Raw genomic sequence first — 16587 nt, 5'->3', positions numbered from 1 at the left:
CTTGCTGCAAGTTGAAGTGCATTTTGGGCATAAATTTAACTTGGCTCAGACAGGAAACTTTCTTGGCCAGCGCTCAAAATTTAAATTAGGTTAATTTCTTCTGGACTACTTGTGAAGTTATGGTGGTCCACCCCTTGATAGCCACCACTAGGCTTGATAATCTTTTCGAGTTTTAAAATTCAAAGTGTGTCTGTAGATATGTTTTTGGGCAAGCATGCAGGTTTGAGTAGAAATGGAGAGGAATAAATGAGTTCCTCAGTGTTCTGTAGTATTGCAGGAGGGTGGTTGTTCTTGAGGTCCTACTTTTTGGAACTTAGTGGTTCTTGACTAGCCAATGACCGACCAGTTGACCTCTTTAGCCCTAGTTTCATCGCTTCTAAAATTGAAAGTGCTTGATTCCTGAAAGGCCACTTTTAGCTTTACATATTTGGTTCTAATTTTGTTTGATTCTGACACTACATTGTCATGGTTACTATTAATGTCACCAGAGAAGATTATATTTTTGTTTAGAGTCAACAGATGCCTGAAAATACAACATAAGATTTTATAAGACCAATTTTTATAGTATATAAATTGTTTTGAGGACATTGAAATTTTATTGAATTGATATTTTATTGAATATCTCAAATTTGTGTTGTATTGTCTTGGATGTATATTAGAATTTGTAGTTTATTTTGAAAACCTACTGTCAGCTTATAGCTTTTCTTGGGTTCATGTTGATATTTATTGTACATGTGTATAGTTTTGTCTTTGTTTTTACATATGCATTGGATGTGAGGGTAGAGCCAGATTCAGTAGAAGCATACAGTAGACATGTAAACCTGTGTAGTTCTCATCAGGTGTATGTAGTCCGGTATTGGTCCTGTTAACTGCTGCAGAGCTGAGCAGAGTGGCTCGCACCTATAGTCTTAGTACTCTTTGAGTTCAAGGTACCTGTGCTATATAGTGAGTTCTAAGTCACCCAGTCTACAGTGTGAGACTTTGTCTCAAAAAATGACCCTTTGCATCTGACATGGTAGTAAATAAACTTGTGTAAGTGTAGAAGATTTTATCTATTTCTTTTTCTTCCTAGTATAAATCTGCATACATTGTAGATATTAGGTGACATCTTGAGAAAATATTAGACCTCAAAGTTTGAACTGGCAGTGACCTTATTAATTATTTAGTCTGTACTTTCTAATTGGGTGGTCTAATTTTTATAGACTTGTGGTAAAAAGAGATGTCATAGAAGAGGAAGGTCAAAGCCAGTCAGGTATGGTGGCTCATGCCTATTTCTTAGCATTCAAGAAACTGAGGCAGAAAGGGTTGCTTTGAGGTTGAGGCCAACCTGGGCTACAGTGTTCAAAACAAAAAAAGGTGTGGGTTTTTAAGGTTCTTCAGAACATTTCAGTCAGAATTGAGCTCTACTGGTGTCCTATTGTGTGGGTTCTGGAGACTAAACTAAGGCCATCAGGCTTGGTGGAAGTTCCTTTATCTTCTGTGCATCATCTTACCAGCCTTGTTGGGGGTGTGTGTGTGTCTATCTATCTGTGTGTGTTTTGTTTTTGTTTGTTTGATTGGTTTTGTGTAGCAATGGCTGTCCTAGAACTCTGTAGACCAGGCTGGTCTTGAACTCAAATAGATTCACCTGCCTTTACCTGAGTGCTGAGATTAAAGGTGTGGTTCACTACTGCCCGGCTCCCATGTATGTGCCTTTGAGACAGTTGTCATATAATTCTTCTATATAGCAGAGAATGACCTCAAACTTGTGATCCTCCCACTTCTCAAAAGGATGTGCTAGCACCCCTGGTTTTTCTATCCGCCTAGCCTAGTCCCAAACTCAAATCCTCCTGTTGGCATTGCTAGCAACTACTGCACTGTGTGAAAACTGTCTTGATGACTTTAAAGATTTATTTATTTTATACACACACACACACACACACACACACACACACACAAGTACACACAGTCACTGTCTTTAGACACACCAGAAGAGGACATCAGATCTCATCACAGATGGTTATGAGCCACCACATGGTTGCTGGAATAGAACTCAGAACCTCTAGAAGAGCAGCTAGTGCTCTCTTAACCACTGAGCCATCTCTCCAGCCTGATTTTGAAACTGTTAACTAAGAATTTCTGATTGCAAACTGATCTTTTCACTTTATATCACGTTCACTTAAAATGTAATATTAAACTGGATGTCATAGCCCCAGCACTTGGGAGGCTGAGGGCAGGGTTTGATTTTGAAACCCGTCTGGGCTACAGAATGAGATTTAAATGCTCGATTGTTGTAGCACATTAAAGGCAGAAGCAGGTAAATCTCTTTGAGTTCAAGATCCGCCAGGGCTATAGAGTAAGATGTACTAAGAAAGGTACATGCATGCATACGTGTATGTGTGTGCTGGAGTGATGACTCAGCCTTTAAGGGTGCCAGCTTTTGTGGAGCATCTAGGTTTGATTCCCAGCACCTACAGAGAGGTTCATAGCCTTCTGTAACTTCAGGCCCAAGAAATCTAACTCCCTCTTCTGGCCTCCTAAAGCACTGCATGCATGTGGTGCATAGATATACATGCAGACAAAAATGCTTATTATACAAAATGAAAGGAAAAAAAAGTACAAGTTAAAATCTTGAAAAAAATTTAAACAAAAAATAAGACAATGGAATGATACATGCCTGTAATCCCAAAACTCTGAAGGGAAAAGGGTGGTGAATTCCAGCTCAGATTGGAATACGTAGCAAAGTGCTCCATGCTCCACATGTTCTCTCTCTCTTACACACACACACACACACACACACACACACACACACACACACACACACACACAAAACAGCCCCCAAACCAAAAATGCACCACCAAATCCAAAACTTAGAAGCATTGGAGTTGTAGCTCAGTCGTAGTAGAGTGCTGGATCCCCACACATAGGGCCCGAGGTGCCACATACAATATAAAACAAAACAAGGTAGTGTTTGTGTTGAACCAAGTGTGCATAAGTAGCATAGAGGATAACTTGTGGGAGTCAGTTCCCTTACTATGTGGTTCTCAAAGACAGAACTAAGGTTGTTTACCTGCTGAGTCATCTTGATGGCCCCATTGTGTTTTGAGAGAGAGCTCGTCTGTCTGCTACAGTACTCACTTGTAGGTTAGAATAACTTGCTGGGTTTAGTAATCTCCTTGCCCTTTGTTAAGGCAGGGTCTCTTGTATACTCTGTACCCTGGCTGTCAAGTGCAGACCATGTATCTGGCTTTGTGTGGTTTGGGGGATGGAGCTTGTGTGGTCAGGTTTGAAGGCAAACTTGAAAGACTAGTAGTTTTACCGACGGAACCATCTTTGTCTTTTTTCTTTCTTTTTTTCTTTTTTGGAGAGGGGTTGAGAAAGGGTTTCTTTGTATAGTCCTAGCTGTCCTGTAACTTACTTTGTTTATCAGGCTGGCCTTGAACTCAGAGATCTGCCTGCTTGTAGGTCCTCAGTGCTGGGATTAAAGACATGTGCCACCACTACCTGGGTTCTTCATTGTGGTCTTGATTTATATTTTTGCTGATAAGTTAAAGCATACTTTTTCTAAAAGTTGACTTTATATGTGGGTGTTCTAGCTTCATGGGTATCTATCCACTACTTGTGTGCATGGCATTGAGGCTGGAAGTGTTTATCAGACCCCTTTGGAACTTGGGTTACCAGTAGTTCTGTATATGGGTGCTGGAAAATGAATCCAAATTCTGTAGAAGAACAACCAGTGCTCTTAACTTGTGAGCCATTTATCCATTTGCATGTTGTCTTTGCTGAATATATCAATACATCTTGTCTGTTTTCAAATTGAAGATAATGTTAACCATTTTACTAATACAGTTAGGTAACTTGTACTTCCAACCCTCCTGCCTTAGCTTACCACTTGGTGAGATATTACTCTTCAGAGGTTTTGAGGTAGGGTTGGTTAATGTTGGTAATTGTATTTAGGTTTCCATACTTTCTAGGCAGGTGCTCTACCACTGATAGATATACATATGTGTATGTATACCCATCCGTATCCTTTTCTTACATTATATTTTGAGAACAGGGTCTTCCTAAATTCCTGGTTTGGCCTTGAATTTATTATCCTTCTGTTACAGCCTCCTGAGTAGCAGGAGTAGAACTATGCTGTAAGACTCAGTAAGTTTTTAAGAGTTCTTCCTGAATATTTTACAAGATAGGGTTTCTCTGTGTAGCCTGGTTGTCCCAGAACTACCTCTGTAGACCAGGCTGGCCTGGAACTCAGAAATCTGCCAGCCTATACCTCCTGAGTGCTGGGATTAAAGACATGCGCCACTATCACCCAATGATGAACATTCTTATAATAACTCAGTAAACCATTATTTTATCTAACCTTATTATTCTTTAGTTTGAGATAGAATTCCAAGCATGTAGCCCAGGCTGACTTCAAGCCCATTGAATAGGCAAGGATCACTTTGAATTTTTTTTTTTTACTTTTTTAATATTATTTATTCAGTTTATATGAATTCAAGGTCATGTATTTTAAAGATTTATTTATTTTGTGTATGTAGGTACACTGTCTTCACACACACTAGAAGAGGGCATCAGATTCTGTTATAGATAGTTGTGAGCCTTTATGTGCTTGATGGGAATTGAACTCCAGACCCCTGGAAGAACAGTCAATGCTCTTAACCACTGAGCCATCTTTTTAGCCCTTGACCTTGAATTCCTAATATTCCTTTTTCTACCTACCAGCTACTCAGATTATAGGTGTGTGCTACCAGGCCTGCCTACTTGCAGGCTTTTTCTTTTTTCTTTCTTTCTTTCTTTTTTAACATAGAGTGTGTCTTTAAAAAAAAAAAAAAGCAGTTCTAAACTTGCTGTGTAGACCAGGCTTTTACTCACAAATCCACCTGTTTCTGCCTCCCAAGTGCTGGAATTAGAGATGTTGAGTCACTACACTGGGCTACTTTTTTGTTTTGTTTTTTGATCCTATAATTTACAGGGATCTCTTTTTAGAAACTTGGTTGGAGACCCAATAAGATGATGGTTCCTCATGTCCTAGTATACTGTATCAGGTTTTTATGCCTGCTGCTGCTAGGTGAAATTGGAAGGGCTGGTAAGTTAGTAAAAAGCTCTTACCTCTGAGCTAATTACTTCATTTCTGGGACCCACATAGTGGAAGGAGAAAATTGACACTTGGAAACTGTTCTCTGGCTTCTGCACACGTGTTTGTGCACATACACACACAGAGAGAAGTAAATTTATGTATTTATGAGACAAGGTTTTTCTATGTAGCCCTGGCTGCCTTAGAATTTACTATGTAGGCAAGACTGACCTCAAATTCACAGAGATTCTCCTGCTTCTGCCTCCTGAGTGCTGGGAGTCAAAGCTTGCACTGCTACACTCAACCTTAACAGTAACTTTAACATCTCAGTGACCTCATATAAAATAACCATAGTACTCTTCCTCTTCTTCAGTAGTCTCCCAGGGTATTCTTGAACTCCATTTCTAGTAGTAAATAGCTGGATATGAACTTTATATTCTCTTCTGACTCTTCCCCAGTGCTGAAATTAAGCATGCACCACATACTGAGTTTATGTAGGTAACAGAGTAGAACATAAGCCTCTGTACATCCTAGGCAAGTACTTTAACAACTGGCTATATCCCTAACTCCAATACTGCTGGAAGGCTAAGGGTAGTGGCAAATGCCAGCCAGGGCTGGGACATAAGACCCCTTTCCAAAAATGGGGGTGGTGCTAGAGGAATACATTTTGGAGGATGAACTCTTTTAATAGATTAAATCTAAATTACTGATTATGTGATATCTCTTATATACCAGGATATAGTCGCTGCTCTCTTGAGTTACAAGGGTGTATTCTTTATGTCATCTCTGATTTCTTTTCAAGCTGTAATTGGGAGCTGTTAAAGCTCTCTGATGTAAGTGGACATTAATGTCACACTAATTCTCATTGGCATTCTATACCAAAGCATTTTACTTTTTTAACATCTTTAAAATTTTATTTGTAGCCAGGGAGCAGTGTCACATGCCTTTAATCCCAGCACATAGAGAAGCACAGACTGTTGGATCAGTATAAGGCTCAGGCCAACCAGGACCACATAATGAGACCATGTTTAAAAACCAATAAAAGGCCATCTGTACCTCTATAAAAAGGTATTAAAGACCTGTGTTCTGTGGGATATGTTTGTACTGTCAGTATTGAGGAGACTAGAGTAGAAAGATGGGATATGCAATATCTTATCTCAAAAACCAAAAACCTAAGCTGAGCACAGGGTACAAAGCTCAGCTTGTAGTCCTGGTATTGAGGAACTTGGGTAGGTGGGGTTACAGGACAACCAGTATCAAAGTGAGAATCTGTTTCAAATTTCCTCCCTATTAAAAAAAATGAATATTTTCTTGTCAGTACTAGAGATTGGACCCAGGGCTTTTGTTCAGCAGGGAAACCATCTGTACTCCTAGCCTTACAAGTTTTTTTTTATATAATTATTTGATATAGATAATACTACTATGCCATGATCTATAAAGCATTGAGAAAAGTTAAAGAGAAATAGAATTCTGTGCTTAAGGTGATTTTTCTTTACAAGAACCTAGGGCTATGTAGTTCAAGCTGACCTTAAAAAAGATCCTTTTGCCTTAGATCCTTTTGCTGAGTGGATTACAGGTATGTTCCATCATAACTGGTTTAAAGTATTTTGAAATAGCTTTAAAAAGTGTTATTATACAAACAGGTAAAAGTATCTTTGTTCTTTAGATAGGCAAGCCTATCTAACTCCTCCAGTCTTGGCTTCTCAAATACTAGGATTATAGATACAAGCCTCTATACCCACCTGTAAGTGAAGTCTTGATAGATACAGTATCAGTTTTATTGTTATCTATGACATTATCTAAGGATAAACCGACATAATTATCATGACAAAGGTAACTTTTTATAGTTCTTGGTAGGCTTATATCTGCTTTGATATCCATTCAGAATTGTAACAGTTCAGAGGCTGGATAGATGGTTCGGTTCGGTGGTTAAGAGCTATTCCTCCTCTTGTAGAAAACTTGAATTTGATTCCTAAGCACCTATGTTGAGAGCTCACAACCACGTGTAATCCCTGCTCCAGGGGAGCTGATGTCTTTATTTAGCCTCTGTGGGCACCTGTACACATGTTACATACACACATACACTTGCATACACACATACACATGCAGATAATTTTTTTAAAAATTTATTTGCTACGTATACTTTTTGAGACAGGGTCTCACTGAGTAGTCTTGGCTGGCATGGAACACAAGTAGACCATGCTAATCTCAGAATTCTCCTTATCTCTTCTTCTTGGGCACTAAGATTAAAGTGCCATCATAAGTAGCAAAAATAGATTTTAAAATCCTGTGCTATTTTGATACAGCTGTGTGCAGTATCAAGTCTGGTGTCTGCTCAGTTTGGATAGCACTGGGTCTTATCCTTTGTTTTCTCTTCCTTTTCGAAACAGTCTCATGTATTCTAGGCTGACTTCTCATTAGTTGTTTTATTGAGGATGGCCTTGATCTTGTGATCTTCTTGCCTCTACCTCCAGAGTTCAGGGATTATAAGTGTGTACCACCATACCCAGTGGTGCTGGCTTAGCATCCCAGGAGTCATGCATTCTAAACAGGTCTGGTTACAACTGAGTTGAATTTCTATCACAAAATGTTTTTTTTTATCTTGAGATGGGGCTTACCATGTACTAGCTTAGAACCAGGCTGGTTTATAAGTTTTGTGATCTTCTGTAGTGTCTGCCTCATCTCTCCCCCCTCCTCTCTCTTCCTCTCTCTCTTACTTCTTCCCTATCTCCTCCACACATACCCCAAGTGTGTTGAGGCGCGCTCGCGCGCGCGCGCACACACACACACACAAACACACACACAATTTGTTTTTTGTTTTTAAGATGTTTTGTTTTTAGTAGCTCTGGCCTCGATTGAAGGATTAAAAGCATGCACTACCACACCCATTATAAAATAAGTTTTAACATTTTTGTGTGTATATATGGCTGATACAGTGCACATATAGAAGGTAGGGAAAAACCTGATGTAGCAAGTTTTCTTTTTCCTTTTTGTGGGTTCCAGGGATTGTACTTAAATAGTCAGGTTTAACAGTAAGGGTCTCAACCCATTGAAGCATCTTGCTAGCTTTCACACTTAATATTTGAATAAATGTGTAGTGAAAACTTTTTAAAGGTTACCAGTGAAATTGCTGTACTGTGCCTGGTTAGTTAACATCTCTAGTTATTATGTCTTCTTCCCACTAAATAGCACAAAGTAGCAGATTATGTACATTTAAGTTTCTTTGTTCACTTAATACACTATCTGTGTGCTCTAGCCCTTTCATTTTATTTACTTTGCTTTCCCCACGTTGCCCAGACTGGCTTAGAACTTGCCTCCTGTCTCAGCCTCCCAATCTTAGGCATATGCTACTGTGCCTGCTTAGATTTACGATTTAGAAAAGTAAACCCATCTGTAGTAGGGAGCGTGCTTGCCTAGCATGTATAAGGTTGTAAGTTCAATACCTGGCATTCTGTATAAATAGGAAAAGGTGGTGCACAGCATTAGTTGTACCACTTTGTGGGACAAAAGAAAGAGGGTCTTTTGTGAGTTCTAGGCTAGCTAGGGCTATATAGTAGAAATCTGTCTCAACAACAACTGAAAAAAAGTCTGTTGGTTGTTCAGACTAAGTTATTTAGGGGAAGTCATATAGCCAAGGTACCATTCTCCTAAAGTTACCTGACTTTAAGTCATTGATGTGTAACTTGCTTGTATTGATTTATTATCTTGCTGAGTTTTGTTTTGATAATTGCTATAAGGATAGAGTTTAATTTTTTGTAATTATTTTAAATGATTCCTAGAATGAAAATTTGAATACTACATATGTAAGAAAAAAGTCATGCCAGGCACTGGTGACACACACCTTCAATCCCAGCACTCAGGAGACAAAGGTAGATAGAGCTCTGAGTTTGAGGCCAGTCTGGTCTACAGAGTGAGTTCCAGGACAGCCAAGGCTACCCAGAAACTCAAAAACCAAAAAAATAAACAGAAAAATAAAAGTAAATAAATAAATAGAAGAAGATCAGTTAATATTATGTTTTGCTTTATTATTACTATTTTGGTTTTTCTAGATAGCTTTCTCTGTCCTTGGCTGTGCTAGAACTCACTCTGTAGATCATGCTGGCCTTGAACTCAGATTAATCTGCTGTCTCTGAGTGCTGGGATTAAAGGCATGTGTTACCACTGCCTGGCTTAAAGTATTAACAAAGAGCAACATTTTTATAAAAATTTCCATCATGGCAAATGACTTATGCTTGCATTTTATTACAAAGTATATTTGTAACAGGAACATGACACTATTCTATCTTCATTTCAGTGACTTTTAAGCTCAGTGTTTGAAATAAAAAGATTCATTGAAAGAATTCATTAGGGTATTATTTTTAATAAATATTAAGTAATTTTAAAAAGATTTATTTATTATATATAAGTACACTGTAGCTGTTCTCAGACACACCAGAAGAGGGCATCAGATCTTATTTACAGATAGTTGTGAACCACCATGTGGTTGCTGGGATTTGAACTCAGGACTTCTGGAAGAGCAGTCAGTGCTCTTAACCAGAGCCATTTCTCCAGTCCTTTAATAATTATATATCCAATATGCAGTATACATTTATCAGAAGTGTTAAAATTGGCTTTTGTCATTTTACCCTGATAGTGCAGTTAAAATCTAGAAAGACCCAAAAGTCTTACGTTGTTTTGGAGGTGCTTATAACAACTTTGTGTTTATAGTCTTGTGGTAATATAAGGATAAATTTTAAGACAGGATCTTGCTATGCAGACTACGCTGGCCTTTAACTCGCCATGATTCAGCTTTTTTCTGATCTCCTTAGCTTATGTTGGGAGTCTCTTAGTAACTGTTGACTGTGATGCTTTTGAACCTGTGTCATTTCTAGGGGTTCCTCCCTAGTGCCTTAAGACTTCAGATGCTTTGTAACTGTGTTAAAGATTTCTATTTATATTGTATGTTATTTTACTTCTGACAGTAATTTAAAGTTGCTTTATATTTTAAAGAGCAAAGTGTTTTAAAGATAAACATTTTCATATGGGAGCTGGAGAGGTGGCTCAGGGAATAAGGGGATCTGATGACTTCTTTTGGGCTCCATGATCATCAAACATGCTTATGGTACACAAACATGCATGCAAAGCACCTATATACATAATACTTAAAACAATTTTTTTTCTACACACAATAGTTTGTCTCCTATTCAGACATGCTCAGGGTGACCTTATATTTTTGGTATCAGATGATTCTTCTGTCTTACCCTCCTGAGGAGCTGAGACCAAGAATTATGTCATTTGGCTGATATATGCACATATAATTGAAAATCAAACAAATCAAACCCAACCTTGGTAGCTGTGCTGACTGTACCTTACTATATTTTATGTGTGATATGTGTGATATGTGGGCCAGTGTAATGGATCTCCATAAAGAACTGCCAGTTAGGTATGGTGGTGCATACCAGCAATTCCAGCGGTTGGGTCAAACCTCAAAAATATCCTTGTTAATACTGTGAATTGGAAGCCAGCTTGGGCTACATAAGACCCGGTCTCAAAATTCAGGGGGAGCCAGCAAGATGACTGCCCAGGAAAATGCACTTGCTACCAAGCCTGATAACCTAAGTCTCGGGTGTCCCTGAAGAGATAGAGAACCAATTTCCACATCTGTTTGTGCTCATACCCAAGCTTCGTGTCATACATAGACACACACAGACACACAATATAAATACACAGAGTTTTCTCATCCTTTTTTTTAAAACATTTTATTTTATGCATAGGAATGTTTACTTGATAGATATGCGTACCACATGTGTGCAGTGGTCAGAAGAGGATGTTAGGTTTTCTCTGGAACTAGAATTACAGGCCAGTGTGAGCTGTCCCATGGGTGCTGACAGCTGAACCTGGGTTCTCTAGGAGAACATTAAATGCTCTCAACTGTTGAGCCATCTTTTCAGCTCTAAATTGCTTCATTTTAATGTTTTCATATCATTGTTTGGATGAACCACAGGTAATAATTAGTCATTGTTAATGAACATTGTTTGTATTTGGTATTTTGCTCATGTACCTAAGTTCTGCAATAATTGTTTTTTTATATATACCATTGTATGATAAACATGTATGTATTCTAAGGAGAACTTATTCTGGGTATTACAACACAAGCCTGTAATTGTAGCCCTCAGGAGGCTGAAGCAGGAGGATTGAGAATGTGAAGATAGCCTGGACTTCATAGTGAGATCTTGTCTCAGAAACCAAGCCAGCAGCATATGGCTGGAGAACCTTGAGTTTGAGACTAGTCCATGTTACATATGGTGAGTTTCAGGGCACCTTGGGTTATCCACAGGAGACCTTATGCCAAAAAACTAACAAAAAGAGCTAGAGGGATGGCTAAGCAGTTAGAGTGTATATTGCTTTTCCCAGTGTTTCGTTCTCGGCAACCATATCAGATAGCTCTCATCTCCCGGTAACTCCAGCTTCATGAAGATCTAACCTTCTCCACAGGCATCTTACACTCATGTACATTCTTTCATTAATTCATTAATTCACTCATTCATTCTCTCAATTCACACTTAGACATAAAAATCCTAAAAAACAAACAAACCCAATAAAACCTAAAATTGGCTCACTAGATGGCTGAGTGGGTTAAATGACCTTGCTGCTAATTAAGCCTGATTATGTGAGCTCGATCTCTGGACCTCACATGGTGAAAGGATGGACCATTCATATTTGCAGATTCATGCACATGTAACAAGTACACAAACTATATAAATAAAAGCAAATCTAACAACAAACAATAGTAATTAGCAAAAAGTATTTTTTAAAAGACAGTTTTTAATTTTATTGTTCTCTGATCCAGACTGCAGTTTTCCCACCGTACTCCTCCACCCTCAGCCCCCATCCACTCCTCCTCTGCCCCTTCAGAAAAGGGCAATCTCCCAGGGATAGCACTTAAATATGCCACATAAGTTGCAGTAAGACTAGGCACCTCCGTTTGTTTTAAGGCTGCATGAGGCAACCCAGTAGGAGGAAAGGGGTTCAAAAGTTGGCAAATGAGTCAGCCTCTGCACCTACTGTTTGGAGTTCCACAGGAAGACTAAGACACACATGTACTCTTTTATTTCCCCTTGAGACATGGTTTCTCCTAGTAGCACTAGCTGTCTTGGAACACTATAGACCAGGCCAGCCTCTAACTCACAAAGATCCACCTGCCTCTGCCTCCTGAGTGCTAGGATTAAAGGTATGTGCTACCATGCCCAGCAAGTACTTTTTTAAAAATGAAATACTAAGGTATTTTTGGTTTTTTTTTTTTTTTTTTTTTTTTGATTGGTTTTGATACCAGTGATTAAAACCAGGACTTTGAACACACCAGGTCAGAGTGATTACTATAGACTCAAGCACTTTAATTGCCCCTTTAAGTTAGATAATAATAGTGTTTGGTCAGCAAGTAGGTTTTTAATTTGTAGTAGGTGCTGGTATTTTTAAAGTACTGTATTGAGGTTAGTAGTTAGAGTAATGCACTGGGCAATGCATAACCTTAGACTGGGTAAGGTAAAATCACAGAGGCTTCTTGGAGCTGAATCTTCTCTAGGCCAGGTTGGCGCTGATTCTCCTGCCCCCCGACTTCTAAGTCATTAAGATGACATATGTGCGCTACCACTTGTGGCTTATATTGCTCTTTCTTTTAAAAATCTTTTAAAAATCAGACACACCAGAACAGGGCGTCAGATCCCATTACAGATTATTGTGAGCCACCATGTGGTTGCTGGGAACTGAACTCAGGACCTTCGGAGAGCAGTCAGTGCTCTTCACCACTGAGCCATCTCTCCAGCTCCCTTGAGATAATTTCTTGCCCTAGCCCAGGATGTCCTTTAACTCCCAATCCTCCTGCCTCTGCCTTCTAAGATGTGTGCCACTGTAGGGCTTTGACCGTACTAGACAGGGATTCTACCAAGTGAGCCACAGCCTCAACCCTAATTTTAACTCCTTAGTAGTTTTGTTTTGATGCTAAATAAACATGAACAAGACTTTTACTGAAGTGCTGCATGTTTGAATATGTATTGGTTTCTGACAATATTTAGCCAGATACTATAGTTGGAAAACATTTATTTTTAAAGATTGAATTCAAATTAGGTCTGCCTGTCTGTCTATTTTTTGAGACATGGTTTCTCTGTGTAGACCAGGCTGTCCTGGAACTCAGAAATTTGTCTGCCTCTGCCTCCCGAGTGCAGCGATTAAAGGTGTGTACCACCACCACCTAGCCTTCAACTTAGTTAAAAAAAAAAAAAAAAAAAAAAAAAAAAAAAAAAAAAAACACCAAACATTATTTTATGCGTATGAATGTTTTGCCTGCATGCATGTGTGTGCATTGGATGTGCATTTGTGCTTATTGAAGTCAGAAAAGAGGGCATTAGATTCCTGTAACAGGAGTTAGAGATAGATAGTAATGAGCTACTGGGTAGGTGCTGGGAATCAAACCTAGGTCCTTGGGAAGAGCAGTAGTGCTTTTAACTGCTGAGCCATCTCTCCAGTCTTTAAATTTAAAAAATTAACATAGTGTGTGAATGTGTTTATGTCATTGTGCTCATATTTAGATGGGAGAACAATTGTGAGAATTAGTTTTTTATTTCACCAGATAAGTTCTGGGATCGGAATGCATTTGTCAGGCTTCTCAGCTTTACCAGCCAAACCATCTTGCTGGTCTTTGCCTTTTATTTTTTTAATGAGAGAGAAATTATTTCTCAACTGTATTTATAGCTCAAGGCCTAGACTGGCCTGGTAAGTGTTAAATACATGAATGAAAGTAATATTTTTACAGATTTACCTTAGTTAGGTTCATAAAAGAATTCCTTCATAAGCAAATGGGATATAGCTCTGTTGGTAGAGTGCTTGCCTGATTTGCACCCAACCCTGGGCTTTATCTCCAGCACTGCATAAATAGGTGTGATGGTTCACACTGTCGAGGTAAATGTCATCTTTGGCTATGTGGTAAGTTTGAATTCAAAGTTATAATATGCTGCTGAGATCTCAGCCCGCCAACCCACCAGAGCGCTAAGAACACATGTCCTCTCGTTGCATTCTTCCTGCTGAGGCAGAAAAGGTTTAGAACAGGCCGAGAACGTTTTTAGAAGCCTAGGAGAGGTTGATCATTAAGACTTGAAGTGATCAGACTGACTTAGAAAAAAATTATTTTTGACTTGAAGTTAAATATTGGTTATTTGGATCATGAATCTTTTGTAAATTTCAAGAGTTTCATCACTTTATTATCCTAGGCTAAAGATTATCTAACATTACCTATTTTGTGCTAGTCCTCAGAATACATTTCTGATACTTGGTTCTGGGGCTAAAATCCAGGGCCCTGTATGAATTAGGCATATGTTCATTATTAAGCTACATATGCATCCTGTCCCTCCCCTGAAAGTGTTCATGTGTAGTCCTCGTAGCCTCAAACTCCTTTTGTAGTCTAGTTGGGTCTCCAACTTGTGTTCTTAACTATGCCTTCTATGTGTTGGGATTACAAATATGAAGGACTGGCTTTTAGACCATGCTTTCTTTAAAATTTTTATTACATTTATTTGTGGCAAGTGAGAATACACCTGTGCCATGGCACACGTGGAGGTTAGAGGATCATCTTGTGATCAAACTCAGGTCATCTGCTTGGTGGCAAAAAACTTTATTCACATACACCTTCCTTTTTTTTTTTTTTTAAAGATACTTAATTATTAAAATTTTAATTATGTATATGGTGTGAGTATGTATATATGTATTAGGTGTCCAAGGAGGTCATTCAAGAACTCCTTGGATCCTTTGTAGGTGGTTGTAAGCTGTTTGGCATGGGTGCTTGGGAAATAAATGTGGGGCCTCTGCAAGAGCAGCAGTCATTCTTAGCTACCGAATGAGTCTTGTCGACATTTATTTCTGATCTTTACAAGGTTTTTTTTGTTTGTTTGTTTGTTTTGTTTTTTTAACAAGTGAAAGATAGACTCGAGGCTCAGAGGTGTTAAGCAACTTGTTTGAATTTAAAGTTTACAAGTGGTAAATAAGGATTCATTTATACCTAGTACTATGGAGAACTACAGGCTGTATGCCACAGATCTGGGTGCCTCCATTACATGAGAGGGATGGGAAAATAATCCTAGGATAGTAGAGAGAAGTTTGGCATGTTATGGACCTGTATTTATGGTACTTGGGAGGCTGAGGTAGAGAATCATGAATGCTAATCTAGCTTGGGCTATTTTATTGAGAATTTGTCTAAAGGGGAGAACAGAGGAGGGAGAGACAGAATGTAGCTTTAAGTGAAGTTACCACTCAACCCTAAGTAAGTTTCAGATGTTTCCTCCTAAAACCTGTATCTCCACTTACTTTGTTAAAGTTTTTATTCATGTGTCTGTTTATGCTACATGGAGATCAGAAGATAGCATTGAATCTTCTGAAATTGGAGTTGGAAGCAGTTAGTTGTAAGCTCCCTGGTGTGGGTGCTGGAGAATCAAAGTGCTCAGGTCCACTGGGAGTTTGAGAGAGCATCAAATGCTCTAACCACTCAACAATTTCTCCATTCTTTTATTTTTAATTTTTGTGCAGATTTTAAGAATTTAGTTTATGTGTATGACTGTATACCACATGTATGCTCAGAAGTTTTGGGTGGTTGTGAAGCACTGTGTGTGTGGCTGCTGGGAATAGTGATAAATTATCTTTAATTGCTGAGCCATCTGTCCAGCTGTCCCACCCCCACTTTATTCAGGGTTTCAAGCAGTCTAGGATTACCTTAAAATTGGTTATGTATTATAGCTGGAGCTAGCTTTGATTTTCCTGCCTTCATCTCACAAGTGTTGGGATCACAGGCATCTGCCACTACATTCAATTGTTTATTTTGCCTGTGTGCACAGGTACACCTGAGTCTGGAGGCTAGAGGTGTCAGGTGTCCCCCTAATTGCTTTTTAGGTCATTTATATTTAAAATTTTAATCCTGTGGTATGTGTGTTCATATGTGAGTACACATACATGCATGGAGTTCAGAGTAGAACATTAGATCTTGCTTCAATGATTGTCTAGACGAGCTGGCCAACAAGTCCTGAGCTCTGCCTGGCCTGTCTGTGCTTTCCTATGCTAGAACCTGGAACTTATGTAGCCTACTCTGACTTCAAACTTGGGACCCTTTTTCTTCAGCTTCTAAGTGCTAGGATTATAGATTGTACCACTGTTCTCTGCTCCCCTTAAATATATATATTTTTTAGTAGATGTAGACCTTAAATCTACAGATAACTTTATTCCATTGTATTCAGAAATCACTTTTATATTTCATTCCTCAGTTAGTGGTCATTTGACTTTAATACTTTTTTTGACTGTGGTAAAATATTCTATGAACATTTATGTATATTTGTGTATATGTGTTTCTATGTTTCTGCATTTCTGTGTTTCCCTGGTGTTGATGGCAGGCAAGTATTCTACCACTGAAGTATACCCCCAAGCCCTGGCTTTGTATCCATTATTCTTGAATATATCTATGAGTATAATTACTGGGTCATATGATTATTATTTTTATGAAGAAATCTTTTTTTTTT

General features: G+C 38.6%; 1 protein-coding gene across 3 annotated transcripts in view; it reads left to right on the top strand.

The window, feature by feature from the left end:
• Positions 1–16587, top strand: part of NSD1 (nuclear receptor binding SET domain protein 1) — a 96595-nt gene that overhangs the window by 2587 nt on the left and 77421 nt on the right. The window lies entirely within an intron of this gene.

The sequence above is a fragment of the Micromys minutus genome (assembly GCF_963924665.1).
Source record: "Micromys minutus genome assembly, chromosome: 1".
Classification (NCBI taxonomy): Eukaryota; Metazoa; Chordata; class Mammalia; order Rodentia; family Muridae; genus Micromys; species Micromys minutus.
This window is presented reverse-complemented; position numbering and strand designations above follow the sequence as displayed.